This window comes from Passer domesticus, chromosome Z (assembly GCF_036417665.1).
Source record: "Passer domesticus isolate bPasDom1 chromosome Z, bPasDom1.hap1, whole genome shotgun sequence".
In the NCBI taxonomy this organism is placed as follows: Eukaryota; Metazoa; Chordata; class Aves; order Passeriformes; family Passeridae; genus Passer; species Passer domesticus.
In genome coordinates this window covers 36,413,354-36,429,547 of record NC_087512.1, presented here as the reverse complement: position 1 = coordinate 36,429,547, position 16,194 = coordinate 36,413,354, and the positions used below count along the sequence as shown (strand labels likewise).

At 39.1% G+C, this 16,194-nt stretch overlaps 1 long non-coding RNA gene across 1 annotated transcript; it reads right to left on the bottom strand.

The window, feature by feature from the left end:
• Positions 1-320: 320 nt before the first annotated feature.
• Positions 321-1,556, bottom strand: LOC135290834 (uncharacterized). Its single transcript, XR_010353643.1, has 2 exons — positions 1,337-1,556; positions 321-690 (listed from the first exon to the last, which is right to left on the bottom strand). It is a non-coding gene; the product is annotated as an uncharacterized LOC135290834 (long non-coding RNA).
• Positions 1,557-16,194: the final 14,638 nt, after the last annotated feature.

Below are 16,194 nucleotides of genomic sequence, written 5' to 3'. Positions count from 1 at the left end.
GATGGGACAGAAATAAAAGCTCTTTAAAGGTTTGCTCCTCACATGGCTCTCAAAAGCACACTCACCAGCATTTTTTATTTGCCTCAAATCAAAGTCAGAGGAGTTAATCGTTGAAGCATTAGCCTGATGTACTTTTGTGTGTGGTAGGATTGTAAAGGAAGCAAATAAAGAGAGAGATGGAGGGCTGCAACCCACCCTAATATTAAAAATGTGTGATGGTTAAAGATAGGGCCTAAGTCACACAGCAATTTTTTTATCAATTATGTTTTCAGAACGTGCTGCAAATTAAAGGAAGCTGCTGGCTGGACACAGGCTGCGTATTTGTGGTAAGAGGAAGTAATCATATCTTTAATCATCCATCAACAATTTTTTTTATCCTGTCACCTCTGAGGCACTAACCAGAGTGGTCCTTGTTACTGGAACAAAGAGGCAATGTGGAGATCACTGCCTATGGAGGAACCACAGGCCCAGATTCATTCTCAAAGTGTGCACGGGTTTATGTAGAAACAGAAAGCTGCAGTTCTACATCCATGATGCCAGATGTGCTGTTAAGATTACACTCGTGTATGCACAAAGAACAACAGCAGGATCTAAAAGCTTTCCAACAAATTGAATATAAGGAAAGATTTGCCTGGATATTTCCTCTCTTTGTTCTGTAAGTACATTTGAAGCATGAACTTTTCAAGACATCTGCAAAAAAAAAAAACAAAAAAAAACAAAGGAACCTTCTCAGCAATTTTAGTTACCACAGAGGGAGCTAAATTTGAGTCTTTCTTTTTAAAGACCTTCAAAGGTCTCTGTTTTCCTACAGACATACAAATTTGGAACTGGATATATCTATTGGCATCTGGCTCTAGCTTTCTAACACCTGGATGAAGTTCTAGAGAAGGAGAGATGTCAGACCTGGCTGTATTTGGAGTCTGGTGTCTTATAAGCTTTCTTTCATTTCTCTCTGACATTATGTATGCTATTATGTAACCTAATCTAATTATCACTTGGTGACTGTTTCTGTCCTCTCACATTTTACTCTGCACTCTAAAAGCTGCAGCCTACAAATATGTGGAAGTATTTCAGACCTCCATTGTATTTTCTCTAACTGCACTCTGTAAGAGCCCAAGAGAGGGAATGCACTATTTTAAATGTACTCCAGATTCAGCCATGTTCATCTTACATATGAGGGCTTTCTGGGACTCACACTCTTCTACCAATATATTAAAGAGCAGCCCAGGCTCAGGCTCCTCACAAAGCACAGCTGCTTTTTCAGGAAAAACTACCTGTTCCTCAGGTTTTCAACAGTGTGGTGTTGGTGAATCACCAGAGCTAGAAATTTGCAGACCTGGAGGCTGGGTGAAGCTCACGCCCGTTTCTCTCTCTCATCCCTCTCTTTCTGTGCAGTCTGAAGCCTGAGTGTCCCTATATGGGCAGTCAATGGGCATCATCCATAGATCCCTGGAATTGCAGAAGGGCTGAACATCATAAGCCAAGCTGAGCAGTGGCTTTTTGCAGTTGCAATGGTAAGTCCACACACACATTCCTCTTGTGTGTTGGACACCATCTCATGGGCTGTGCTTTGTGACAACATAGCACTCAGAAAGGTATCATTCACCCAACACCATCACCACCACAACTTAACAGAGAGGCTGTACAAACCACTGCCGCCCACCCTCTGAATCAGATCACATCAGACATGAAATATGTGCTGAAGTGTTTCTCTTTTCTTTTTTTTCATGGTGCTCCCTTTGGTTATGTCAGATCTTGACTTAGGACTCAGTCCTTCAAAGACTGCTAGACTGTTTGCTGTAAAACTGTGAAGAGGCTGTCCAGAGAGCTGTACAAGCACATAATTTTAAATGTGTACATATATTTGTGCAGGATCAACACCTTAATTTGCAAATTCCTTTTTGTACAACTAATGTTTTATTTGAGGAAATCTTCAATACATTCTGATATCCAGTAAAATAATAATGTTCTTATAACCAAACTTAGCAGAAAACCTTTTCATGTTTTCTCCAAGAAAAATAGGTATTGCACATTGGTTTCTTGAACTATGTAATGAGAATTAGCTCCAGAGGGTAGCATACTCACTGTATGTGATGGTCTATGTGGTCTCCAGCTATAGTGGTCTGTATAATACATAATCATTCATCATTCAGGTTTATTTCAGATTTACATTGACAAGACTGAGATCTGAATCTGGCTGAGGTGTGTGTATGAGGGTCAGGTGATATGGCATTGCCATAGTAATGACCTATTCTTTTCAAATAGCAGGGTAACTACTTCAGAAAAAATCTGTACCTCCTCATAACAAATTAAATCTGTTCCTTTTATGTTCATCCCCGAGATGCTGATCTTAAAAACAGTCATGCTTATTCTGCAAAATCAACATATTTTATTAAATCTGAACTTCATAGTGTCATAGAATGATCTGGGTTGGAAAGGACCTTAAAGACCATGGAGTTTCCCTGCCACAAATGGTGACACCTGTCATAGGATCAGGTTTCATGGAGCCCAACCAAACCTGGCTTCCTCACAGGGACAGAGTATCCACAGCTTCTCTGGGAAATGTGTCTTTGCCTCACAACTCTCATAGCAAAGAATTTGTTCCTAATATCTAATCTAAACCCACTCTTTTTCAGTATTAAGCCATTGAACCTTGTCCTGTCACTACATGCTCTTGTAAAAAGTCTCCATTTTTCCTGTAGACTTTCCTTCAGAGACTGGAAGGCCACAATTAAGTCACCTCAAAGCCTTCTCTTGTCCAGACTGAATAATCCAAATTCCCTCAGCCTTTCCTCATAGGGGAATTGTTCCATCCCTCTGATCATGTTCATGACCTCCTTTCAAGTCTCTCCATGTCCTTCCTGTGCTGGGACCCCAGAGCTGGGTGCAGGGTTCCAGGTGGGCTCTCAGCAGAGCAGAGGGGCAGAATCCCCTCCCTGGCCCTGCTGCCCACGCTGCTTTGGATGCAGCCCAGGACACGTTTGGCTTTCTGGGCTGGGAGTGCTCATTGCTGGGTCATGTCCAGCCTCTCATCCCCCAGCACCCCCAAGTCCTTCTCCCCAGGGTTGCTCTCCATCTGATCATCCCCCCAGCCTGTGTTGGAACCAGGGGTTGTCCTAATCCATGTGCAGCACCCTGAACTTGGCCGTGTTAAATCCCAAGAGATTCCCATAGATCCACTTCTGGAGCTTGTTCAGATCCCTCTGGATGCCAACTTGTCTTTCAGATGCAGCAACAGCACCACTGAGCTTGGTGTCACCAGCAAACTTGCTGACGGTGCGCTTGATCTCCTATGTCAGTAATGAAGATATTAAGTAACAATGCTCCCAATACAAACCCCTAAGGCACACTACTTGTCCCTGATAACCATCAGGACTCCACTGACCACTACCCTCTAGATGCAGCCATACAGCCATTTTCTTATTCCCCTAACAGTTCACCCATTAAATCCATGCCTTTCCAATTTAGAGAGAAGGAGGTTTTGGGTGACTGTGTCAAAAGCTTCACAGAAGTCCACATAAATTACATATGCAGCCCTTTCCTTGTCCAATGAGGTAGTCAACCCATCACATAAAGCCAAGATGTTGGTCAGCCAGAGCTTGAAAATCTTGGTGAAGCTGTGAGAGCTGTTTCAACCAACTCTCCTCCCTGTGCATTAACACAGCTTCTATGAGGATCTGTTCCAGGGTCTTCTCAGGCACAGAGGGGAGGCTGGCAGCTCACTACCCAGGATCTTCATTTCTACCTCATTTCATGTATAAACATGTGTACAAATTTCCCTTTTTCCAGTCACCTATAACCTCACATGACTGCCATAACTTTGCAAATATCATAGAGATTGGCTTGGAAGCTACATCAGTAAAATTGCTCAGGACTCTAGGATGTATTTCATCAGGTTCCATAGACTTATGTATGTTCAGGTTCCTCAGATGGTCACAAACCTGATATTTACTTACAGTGTGAAGCACTTTCCCCCCACCCATGTCTATCCTCCTGTTCATCCATTCAAGAGCTGCAGGAAGAGAACTTGCCATTGAGGACTGAGGCAAAAAAGGTGGCATTTTTTTACTTCAAAGAAGTACCTCAGCCTTTTCCTTATCCATAGCTACTTGTTATTCAGCAGTGTATACTGTGGTAGGGGGTAGGCCGGGGTGGACCAGTGCAACTCCTTTCACTTTTTTTTCTGGTAAACATATCTGTAGAAACCCTTTTTGTGAATTTCTTGCATCTCTTGCTCAGCTCCAGCTTTGCTTTGGCCTCCCTACACAACTGAACTTCATCTGTATACCCTTCCAAAGTCACATGTCATTTCCACAGTCTGAGCATGTTTCTTTGTGCTTAGTTTGACCAACAGTTTTCTACTCAGCCATGCCAATCTCCTGCGTTCCTTTTATCTTCCTACTGATTGCTAGCTCTCATACTCTGTGGAAGACTTCATTAAAAATTTGCCGGTTCTGAGGGCAGTGACCCAGGGAGTCCTATTGATTATGTCCCTAGAGAGCTGGAATTTTGATTTTGTAAAGCAAAACTTCATACTTCTCTTAACCCAGCTCCCTCAGGGCTGTGAACTCCCCCAAAGCAGGATCATGGCAGCCTGGGCTCCCTCCAAACTTAATGTCCTCATTATGTGTGTTTATGTTGGCAAGCATCAGGTCAGTATTGCATCCCCTCTTTTAGGGCAGTCTATTAACTGGGTCAGGAAGTTATCCTCCAGCAGTCTCCTGGATCTCCTACAACTGTCTGTGCTATTTTCCCAGCAGAGATCAGGGTGGTCCTGGACAGCAGGACAAGACCCAGTGAGCAATGCCTCCTGCAGCTGGAGCCAGCAGGCTTCACCCATGGGCTTGCTTGATGAGGGGGCTGTGATTAACACCACCCACAAGGTGGGTTAACAAAGCTCCCTTTGCTGCCTCAGTCTCTGATTCTTGCCCACGGGGCTTTGACCTGCTCATGGCCCTTCTTCAGAGGCAACTCTTCACACTTGATCCACCTCCTGATGTAGGGGATAAACCCTCCACCCCTCTTTCTGCCCTGTAACTATCAATAGTCACACTAGTTATGGGATTCACCCACCAAGTTTCAGCCATGGCTACAAGGTTTTAGCTTTCTAGCAGTGCAGTGGCTTCCAGCTATCACTTACTGCCCATACTGTGTGCATTGGTGTAAGGGCACCCCAGCCAGTCTGTCGGCTGTGTGGTTTTCCTAGAGGCACACCCCTTAACTCCTTTACGTTATTTCCCTGGTGTTTTCCTGTTGGCTTCTGATACCTCATGAATAATAATCATTATTCTCATAATTAATCTCTTATGACTTCTAGACATATCTGCTAGTTTAAAGCACTCAAGATTTTCCAATTTGAGTTCAGGGCTGGCTTCTTCACAAAACTATTCTTGCAACATAATCTAGTTCACTGCTTAAAAAAAACAACAGCATACTGCGTCCATTTTCATGTTTTGAGTGGTACAACTGTTGTTAGTGACCAGTTTATCCAGCAAATCTTTTCACTTCATATGCATCCCCTGAAGCACTGAGCATTTTCAATAAATTTGACCCACTCCATATTTACCCTAATTCTGTAGCACTGAGTTCCCAACATTCAGAACAGCTGTTCTGAATGTTCTCTGTGAACAGGCAGAGAATGGTACTTTCAGTTGCAGATAAAAAACCTTCATGACATATAACATAGCCAGGACCTATAACAGACATTTAATTCTTATTCTTCTGAAGGTTGTTATGGAAATAAATTTTAATACATTTTTCCAATCCTTTGTTATTTTTAATTGTGGCAGTAGGTTAAGTTACAAAATTTACTCAATTTTAATTTTAATTTGTGGTCTAACTATTCTCTTTTCAGTATTCAGCAGACTGTTATTATTTGTCTTCATAACCATTTATGCTAATGAAAGGTAGTCAGAAAGTGAGGGGCTTTTTGTACTGAAATGTTTGTTCTGTATCTTAGTTCTTTAAATTTGAGGGTAAAAAAATAATCTTTCTTCTAGTCTGAATGATGAAATGTTCTATTCTGAATAAGACACTATCTAATGTGGTTAATGAAAGTGATTAGAGCTAATTCTCAGGAGTCTGACAAATCATATTAAACAAAATTAACTTTATGACTTTCTACTGGCTCTGGTTGCTAAATATAACAGTGGAAATTAAATAGCTATTTTATTTCAAAGTGATATTATATACATAAATAAATAAATAAATAAATAAATAAATATGGATGTTTTTCCTAGTTGCTCTTCTACACAGGTTCTGGCTTACTCATTCTAGATTTACTTTTTTTAGCAGAAAATAGTACCTTACATAGGGAAATGACCACAGACAGCGACTTGGGAGGTTCAAGCTAAGAATCAGGAAAAAAACCATTGCTCTTACAGGGTAGCAGAGCACCAGTAAGAGTCCAGAGAATCTCAGAGGCTCTTCACATTCCGCTAGACAACACCCTGACTGTCCAGGTTTAGTTTTGGTAAGAATTTGACAGGATATTTGGGGCTGAAGACCCTGTAGATGTTTTACAACATCATTTCTGTGATTCTGGAGGAAAAAATGTTATAATAAGGAAAAGCAGACAATTATTTTCTCATTACATTTTACTGATATTTTTCTTTTCATCTTTAAAATACTAATTGGAATGAACTACAATTGGAATTGAAAATAAATATTTAAAAATAGATAAGAGGAATTGCAATGATTACCTATAATTCCCGTTAATGTGTAAGGGATTAAAAACACTTGCCAGCCTGTAGGACTGAGGGCTGTGAGCAAGATAAAAAATAAAAGTTGGCAGAATGTAGCTGGAGCTACAAGAAAACACATTTTTAAAAGGTATAATAAAACATATACAGAGTAGTGTTTCTGGCTTACAGGTAAAACCATTGCTGTTTTTGGTTAAAATAGTGATCTCCAGTGAGCAATAATACTACTCAATGGTCCTTTTCTCAGCCCAGAAGGCAATTACTTCTTCCTCACAGTAAACCTCAACAAAAATAATATGTGCATATATATTCCTATTTATAGATCGGAATTAATTTGAAACAGTACAACTAATCATACAGTTGTGGAAAATGTAGATATAAACAAATTACAGACATAATAGCCAAAATGTATAATATTAGCAGTGATAGCTTTCTTGAAAGAAGAAAATCCCACTACAACTGCTGTTTTCTTCATGCTTAAAAGATCTGGAAAATGCAAAAAAACACCTCAGTTGTCTATCCAGATGCCCTTTCCCTTCCCCTTGTAAAAAATTGCCATATAGTAGCAGTATTGCAAAATTACTTCATCATCCATAACATCTTGAAAAGTTGACAGGAGGTCTTTTTGAAAGTCTTCTCTAATGTTTTAAAGTGGTTTAGCAGCTCTCTTCTCCATCTTTATTTTGCAGCATTCACATTCCTTCTCATCAGTCTGTTTTCTCCTTTACCGAAGAAAGCTGGACTGATCCTATGCGTACCATTTTAGACATAAAAATCTGACCCATCTACTCTATAATCCCAGTCCATGGGTCTGTTTTCCTTGTCAGGATCAAAGTTTCCTTCTTCTTTAAGACCTGAGGAGTTTTAATATGACACATGTCTACAGTTAAGAATTTTTTTCCTTTTTCTGGAAATTTCACAAGAAGATAGATCACAAATTTATGTTTGGGTTGAGAGAGATGCTCAGCAAAAGTGAGATTCCTTATCAATTTGTCAACAAAATTTGATGCATCAAGAAGAGATGGGGGGAAAAAGCAAAAACACACAAGAGATACACAAGAGATAATTTTTCTTCCAAGTGAAATAACTAATTATGAACTTTCTGTTCATAACTAAAAAAATAAAGGCAGTGCTGAACATTCATCAGAACACCTTATGAATACCCAGGCTGCCCAAGTGGGTATTCATATGCTGCCCAAGAAAGAAGCTAGACCTCCAAAACACCCCTCTCAGTCTCTTAAAGATTTGGCAAAGTAGCAGAGATAATAGCTGTTCCAATCAAATCCCACTTGCACTTTAGCCATGACACAACTGTATTTATTGGAGATGGCTTTTTTTAAACCTCTCCAAGAAAATCAAAATCAACAAGAAAAGTTTCTGTATGTGTATTGGTGATAAAACGAAGACCAGGGAAAATATGAGCTCTCTTCAGAAGGAAACAGGATTCCTGGTAACCTGGAATATGGGGAAAGCTGAAGTACGCACAAATGTTAGTCTTCGCTGGCAAGTGATCTAGCTACACTGTCCAAGTTTCAGAAAGCAAAGGCAGTGAGTAGGAGAATGAAGGTCATATTTGAGACCATTGTGAACCTTAACATGCGCAAATTCAGAGTGACATGGTTTACCTGGACCCGTGCAGAGCATTTGACACTGTCCTGCACAAGGTACTTGTTGCTAAGCTGGAAAGAAACAATTTGATGAGGGAACTCAGTGGAAAAGGAGCTGGCTGGGTGCTTATACTCAAGCACTTGAAGTCAATGGCTCAATGTCCAAGTGGAGAGCAGTGGCAAGTGGTGTCCTCAGGGGTTGGTATTGGGAGCAGAGCTATTTAACAGCTTTGCTGGTGACAGGGACCATGGGATGCAGCAAGCATGCTGACAATACCAAACTGTGTGGTGTTGTCAACATGGTGGGAGGGAATGGAAGCCATCCAGAGGGACCATGTTAGGCCTGAGAAGTGGGGTGGTGTGAACCTCATGAAGTTCTACAAGGCCAAAGTTCTGCACCTAGATTGGGCAATCACAAGAAAAATACAGGCTGATAGGAGAACAGATTGAGAGCAGACCTGAGAAAGGCTTGGGGATGCTGGTAGATGAGAATCTTGATGTGACCCATCATTGTGCACTCACAGCCCAGAAAGCCAGTTATGTTCAGGGTTGTTTCCAAAGCCATGTAGCCAGCAGGTTGTTGCTCCACTCTACTCTGCTCTGTTGCACCCCATTTGAAGTACTGCTTCAGTTCCCGGGCCCTCAACATAAGACATGAATCTGGAGGAATGAATCCAGAGCACAGCCAGGAACATGATCAGAGGCCTAGAGCATCTCTTCCATGACGATAAAATGGGACAGTTGGGATTGATCAGCCTGGAGAAGAGAAGGCTCCAGGGAAACCTTATTGCAGCCTTCCAGCACCTAAAGGAAGTGGACAAGAATGCTGGACAGTGTAGTGACAGAACAAGAGGGAATAGCCTTAATTGAAAGAGGGCAGCTTTAGACTGGATGTTAGGAAGAAATTCTTCACACATACGGTTGTGAAGCACTGGAAAGTGGTGCCCCATCCCTGGGACTGTTCAAGGTCAGGCTGGTAGGGACTCTGAATAAGCTGGTGTCCTGTCCATGACAGACAGGTTGGAAGTAGGTACTCTATAGGTTCTCATCCAACATAAATCATTCTATGATTCCATGTCACTATGATTCCTTGAATTTGCTCACACTTTATACTCATCCATTTATAATTCCAGTATTTCAGAATAACAGCCAAGCCATCAAAAGTCACTCTCTTTACATCCATGTAATGTCTACATTGAACATTTCTGATCGTGCTCAAGTTATTTGAGAGATGTTTCTCTCACACAGCAGAACTCACACTTCCTGTGGAAATTCTCCATTTTCCCAGCTCAACTCCTTCCTTGTCCTATAAGAATTTAACGTGACAAGTGGGATACCCATACTGCACTAGCTCCTTTTAGAGTCAATTACACTCTAACCTGCCAAGGCTCACCACTGACCCTGACTGTTCATGACAAAGAGCAGATGATCTCACCACTTTTAATTTCAGGATTGTGAAAACACAAATTTCTTGTTAACACCAAGGTCTCTATCCAAGTGTCTCAGTTTAGAGACAAGTTTAGGAGAAAAAGCTCTGGCATGTCTGTGTCCTCTAGCAAAAAATGGGCTTCAGCCATCCTTTTCCTGCCAATGAGAAAATTAATACCAGTGGGTGAAAACAAAGAAAACCAACTGTTTATTGATAAACAAAGTGCCCACAGCACAGGAAAAAAATTAATAAATGCTAGATATTGAACCATCAGAACCTTACCCCAGTCACACACATACACATCCACACACCCACATCAGAACAAAAAAAACCCAAATGCCAAGGGAAAAAAAAAAAAAACAAACAGCTGGCCGCATGGAAAAGGGGAGCAAAATGGCACCCAGCTTTTGTTTCAGGGAAGGAAAATAAAGTTCACATAGCAGCTCAGGCAAAACAGATGGGAACATGTTGAACCTCTGCTGTTTATCTCCTCCTCACAGCAGATGAAGCTGGTAAATTTTGGTGTCTTTTCTCATGTTGGTTCAGATTTCCCGGAGGTTTGGGCCCAGGCAAAGTGGTTCCCACAGCTCCCCACAGGTCTCAGCTGACCGTTTCCCTGTGATTGTCTGATCTCAGACCAAAACCAAGCTGAGGAATTTAAGAAAGTAACAAAAGTTGACAAAGGATTGCTGCTACAGTCTCTCCAGGCCAGGAAAAGGGGAAGAAAGAAACTTCTTGCAAAAGGCAGTAAAAATCAAGGCAACTAAGCAAGAAAGTAACATCCAGTCCTCCCCGCACTCCAGCACACCTGGGAGTGAGTCTTTGAACAAAACCTGTGCAAGAGACCCTGGGCTCCCACCCCTTCCTCAGATACACATTAAAGATACAGCAGACATTTCTGGGCATAAAGCAGATGATAAGGGAATAGAGTATCATCATAAAATCACCTGAAGACACCAAGAAAAACAGAAAGTCACCAAAATAAGAACTTTTGGGTTTGGTACTAAACTAGCCACGTTCTTCTCCCCACTATGTTGAGCTACAAATAAATATAGCAAGTTTTCCAGCAAAATGACAAAGTTTTCTTAATTCCATTAGACAGTGTGAAATTATGCATTTTAGCCATACAGAATAGTAAACAGAATGGAAAGTGTTTTGGAGCATGCTGCGGATGGGCTAAGTGAATCAATATTCCGTGAGGGAAAGCTTCCAGCAGTATAGATTGTTTGAACTTCTTACCATTATGTCAAATTCACTTTAGCATGAGCATAAAGACACACATGATGAATATTGAGAAAAGAACTATTTCTACTGTTTGCATTTAAAGGCCTAAAGTTGTATAGATTTTTATAATCAACTAAGTCTTTATAACAGTAAAAAGACTTTTATTTAATCCTTAAAGAGTTGATGGACCAAGATTTATTTTTGCCTGTCTAGATCAGTCAGAAGCCCATCAAACTTTATAGACATATTTTTTTCTTTCCTTTATTAGTAGTCATGGGCTTTATTTATAACTTTAATAACACCTCCTCTATGGGAATAATTTTTGTCATGACAAGTGAAGAAATGTGGAAGGACAGTGTCACCTGAAACCAAATAAACATTTCATGCACTGGGAAAAACAAAATCCCACCAAATATCATACCTGGTTGATAGCTTCCCTGACAAAAATAGAGTTTCCTCTTTAAAAATATATTATTCATGTCCATAAATATGTACATAGTGTTTAACAGAGATGGAAATAAGCACCTGCTGCAAGAACTGTATTGCAAGTAAATCTGGAAATAAACATATGTTGATTTTACTTTTGAAGGGCACCTATCACGTTTTCCAATCAACTCTTCTACCAAAACTCAGACCTTATTCTTCACATAACATTCATAACTGGCCTGCATTTGCTCAGAACTGAGAGTACATTGAATAGTATGATTCATATAGGCTTGCTTTTAAAAAGTGGTGATTAGCGCTGATTCACTTTACAGTGGTCATCCAAGACACTGTTTATTACCTAAAGAAATAGGTAGGAAGACAGAAAATATGAGACAGAGAAGCATAAGAGAAAAAATGAGGTTATTGAAACTTACTTCAAAAAGAAACAGACCTTCACTTAAAATTATAGGTTTACATAGTCGTATTTTTTCTAACTTTCCTTAGCCTTTTTTTCTAAGTCTCCTAGCAAGTGCTTATATTTGTCTACATCCCTAAAAGAAGGGAAAGTCATTACTGCCTTGAAGTGTCTTGGTTCTGTCCTGTTAGTATTTCAGCCAAAACATCACAACTGTCTGACGAGCAGAAACATCACTTTCACCAGGTGAAAGGATCTTAGACTTAGGATTTTAGACAGCTAACATGCTGCCTCTTCCACTCCTCCACTCTTGATAATATAACTACTTATTCAAGAAAGATTAATATAATTTTTGTTGAACTTTTCTTATATCCATAAGTTCTTTAGCACTATCAGATACAAAGTTTACGTTGCTGGCCTTCTGTTTATGGTGTTCGAAGTTTCATCAAGGGAGCCAGCTTCTGCAGAATATTATATGTGGTGATATGTATTTTCATTAAGTCTTATTATTAGATAGTTACTGAATGCATTAGTGTGGATCTCAGGGCTGTCACGGAGCCAGCTTCAATAAATGGGTGAAGAAGGAAAGAAATTTTATATTAAGCCAACAGATTTGGAGACGGAGGTATAAAGTGTGTTGCTTCTGGAAGTTCTGTCAGAGGCTGTTTATGGGACAGAGCTGAGGACATGAATGCCAACCACAAAATCAGAAGAGCATTATGCCTAACATATTATAAACATGCTTCAGTGACTGAAATGTTGACATGAGCAACATCTTAGCAAAATAGCAAAGAAACACTAGTTCAGATGGTAATACAATCTCTTACACTCTTTTATTATGAAGCACGTGTCTAGTGCACTCACAAAGACAAGCACAACATATCTTCATGATTGGTATCTTCAGGCCATCTACAAAAGCAGTAAGGGGTTGTCAGTGAATGCTTTTGCTAGACATTTTAAAACCTATTTGAGGATTTTTTAACAGCACTTGTTGAGCACTTATTAAAACTAAGTTTAGGAAAGCCAAGTTTTGAATGCTGAAGGATTAAAATAGACCAGGCTTCTAAAAATTCTGGATGTTTTTGGTTTTTTTCACTCTTGAGAAATTCCATGGAAGCTAATATGTAGATGTTGAATAGAACTGGAAAAAAGAATTTATCATTTTTTATTCTGTGGGTACCAGAGCAGCACCAAAACTCATTAACATTCACATCATTCCCAGCTTCATTATCTCACCCAGATGTTTCCATGACTGCCCCTTTAAAGAATTCCTGTCTAAATTTTATTTACATTTGTTCAACAATATTGATGCTTAATGAATAAATGCAGTATGCTGTCAGTACTGAAGACTAATTACATCTATGTATGAGCCTGAGAACCTGATTGAAAAATCTGCAGTAGCTAGACTGGGTTTAAATAAACACTTTAGTGTAGTGCTTTAATTACACTTTAGTTTGTAATGTAATTTTTGGCTGTTTAAACTATGATTTAGTCTGAGCTAATTACAAATGATTTTCTACTCAGTAATTAATAATAACAAAATTGTAATTAGACAGCTGCTCTGGATCAGGGTGGCAGTTTGTGTTAGCTGACTCATGATAGACTGGCAGATAAGCAAGAGCTGCATTTGGGGACTGGAATTTACTGCACCTTTCTGTGTTTTGTTTTCAGTCAGAAGAGCTATTATGGTTGGGAGTACTTCAAAATACTCCTTGGTTTTGAGGACTGAAGTTAGATATTTACAGTGGGAACTTCCTGGGTTCCTGCTACTTGTGAAGGCAGGTCATTCTACTTGAGGCTGATAGACATGTTGCAGGTTCTTTTCTCTTGCTCAATAGAAAATAAAGCAAACTTCATTTTTTCCTGCATGCCACATGACTGCATCACTACAAAGGACCCTAACTCACAGCAAGAAAACCAGAACATCAGATGCTTTTTATCCACCATCCACGTGAAAGTTACACACACTACAATGAAGCAAATATGAGTTAGGGATGATACTTCCGTATTTCAGCAATTCCATGATAAAAATGTTCCATTCTCCAGAGGTGTTTGGTGGCAAAACACCCTCTTTGATAACAGCATTAATTCAGAACTGCAGACCTGGACAACAGTATCTGTCATGTACTCAAATGTACTCATGTCACTCAAAATAGCACTGCTTTTCTTCAGCTGATTTGTAAGCTTCCTCATCTTTGTCTATATTCAACAGGCCATATAACACAAACAGTGAATCTTCTTCAGATAACTATCCACCCTATAATTATCAGGGATTAATTCTGGAGCATAAACAGATGCATGAAAAAGACAAAGGACATCCTGCTAACTCCCTCCTTCAATTGGGGTTCCAAATTTGTCAATTTCTGGCATTTACTCTGTTTTTTTCTTTTTTTAGTAGGTGTGGTAAATGTTTTGCATTTTGAAAATGCAGCAACATTTCCCCAATTTTCATGAAAAGAAAAATCAAAAGGTCTTAGTAAGTTGTTTTTGGGACATATTTGGTATCATCTTATTCAAAGTAGATTTTAAAGTGTAAATTTGCCCAAAGTCCGAGAAAAATATAAAAACAATTACAATTACTCAGTGGCAGCTCTTCAGAAAGTTATTTCTTCTAGGAGCTGAATTTAGTTTTCTTTTCAAGTTCATTTAAACATTCATGTTTATGCCACCTAATAAAAAATAATAATTGAACACTAAGTCATACACTGCAAAACACCTTTCACATGCTTTAGGATTAGAATCTGTCAGAAGCTGTCATGTTGTCAGCATGTAGATAATGTATAGCTGAAGAAAGACTTTAATAGAATATTTTCTATATATGTTTAAAAACACAATTAATTGTACCACTGGCAGATCTTAATGCATACAACTATCACCTTCTTACTGACAGTAACCTCATGTCTTGGTACATGTGAGCTGCTGGCAAATTTGGTGCATCTCTAACTGAAAAAGCCATTTAAGGGATAAAAAAATCACAGGAACATGCACATCAAAATGTAACTTTAAATCAATCATATAAAAGAACCCTTAATACAACTGACAGTCTATAATTATGTAAGTAGATTGAGCAAAACATACTGTAACTGATGCTTTTCTTAAAATACTTATTTTGAAACACATTGCCTTTTAACAGAGCATAATCATCAGTTTTACAATGTCCATGAACCGTTTACAAAGGAAAAGATGAATGATTTGTCTAAGTCTAAATTCTAAACCCCCAGACTACCCTACACAAGATCATAAAATGGAAAAATATAATACAATGACAACTCTTTGGACAGACACAAAAATGAAGAAACTAGTGCCTGCCTGAACACATTCACTTCTCATGGTCTACAGAAAGACAAATAAATCTGAAAATAGATGTGTTTAATTAAAAATAACCCATGTATCCTTTTTCTGTCCCTTTTGGAGAACTCCCTCTGTTAAAACTGTCCTTGATCATAATATGGTAAGAATCTATGACATATTTTGTATGTTCATATTTCAGACATTCCTGATATGTTTCCCTAAGAACATTTAAACTAAGATTTCTAAAATTAAGTAACAGCTCTTTTTCTGTTTTCCTCTCTTCCCATGTTTTCAGTGAAAATTTATGAAATAAAAAGAAAACCTTTGGGCTTACGTTGGCTTCCTAATGTTTTTTTTAGTAGCAAAAGTGTCCTTAAAATCAATAATGCAGTTACATGCACTTGTAAGTGGATTTTTAAAAAGCCCTATTTTTAAAGGAAACACCATTTTTTGTGGGAAATATAGTCTCAACTATTGCATCTAAGATAGCTGGCATCATGATAATGAAGTATTATTGAAAGGAGGTGTGTCTCATCCTTTAGGCAAATGTAGCACATGCCCTAGACATTTTCAGAGGGCACTAAATTACAAACCCATTCACCTTAGTAAAGATACTTTACTCCTAATTTTGATGTGCTTCACTTGATTTCAACATTAAAGCTTCAATTCTCATATGCTTGTATGATAGAATAGAATGGCATAAGGCAGAAGAAAGAAGATTAAAAATTGTGAATGTTAAATTCCTTCAAAAACTAATTTAAACTATTTCCGTGGCAGGAAAGAATACAGAAACTACAAAAATATAAGCCTTGGGCAAACATGAGTAATTGTGTCACGCAATAGGAAGTATGGCCTGTCACAGTGATATTTTCTGGAAAATCCCTTTGCCCAGGATTCTTCTCCTGGGAAGCTGAGAAGCCTCCGAGAAAAATGAAAACAACAATTATCTGATTTGTTTCTACTGTGTTTTGCTGCTTTGGAATGTGTTTTGGACGCTGTTTACCAACAAGTACATGGTCGATTGGTTTCATGTGAATTGTTTTGACTTAATGACCAACCACGGTCAGGCTGTGTCAGGACTCTAAAAGGAGTCATGAGTTT